Here is a 664-nt window from a genome sequence, read left to right as displayed (position 1 = left end):
CGCCTAGCCCCGATTTGGCCGCGTCCACGTAGATTCCGAATTTGTAGCCTGGCTGAATTAGATACAATTCCGGAGCTTCCTGGAATGCCAGCTTTATTGCGTTGAGTGCTTGCTGCTCCCTTTCCGTCCATTGGAATTTCACCCCCTGTTTTAACAGCCGCACCAACGGTTGTGTGAGTCTGGCTAAATTCTTCACGAATCTACGGTCCCAATTCACCAAACCCAGTATGGCCTGTAAGGCTCGTTTGTTCTTGGGTTTTTGGCAATTCTGTATAGCCGATCGTGTCTCGTCATTAATTTCAGTCTTGATTTCAGAGAACGTATGTCCTAAAAAATTGATTTCGTTCCTGATAAATTGGCATTTTTCTTCATTTAGCTTAAATCCAACTCTATTCAGCCGCTCCAGCACGATTCTAACGTGTTCTAGGTGCTCTTCTAACGTGTCGGATGCTATTAACACATCATCCAGATACACTATCATCATATCCGCGTATTTGTCCTCCAACGCCTTATTCATGGCCCGTGTAAAGGATGCTCCTGCCGTTTTAAGACCGAACGGCATTCTATTAAACGCATACGACTGCCCATTAAATATGAAGCCTGTATATTTCCGCAATTGTTCTTCAAGCGGGACTTGCCAAAAGGCGTTTGACACATCTAATGT

The sequence above is a fragment of the Wasmannia auropunctata genome, unplaced genomic scaffold, assembly GCF_000956235.1.
Source record: "Wasmannia auropunctata unplaced genomic scaffold, wasmannia.A_1.0 LD336116.1, whole genome shotgun sequence".
Classification (NCBI taxonomy): domain Eukaryota; kingdom Metazoa; phylum Arthropoda; class Insecta; order Hymenoptera; family Formicidae; genus Wasmannia; species Wasmannia auropunctata.
This window is presented reverse-complemented; position numbering follows the sequence as displayed.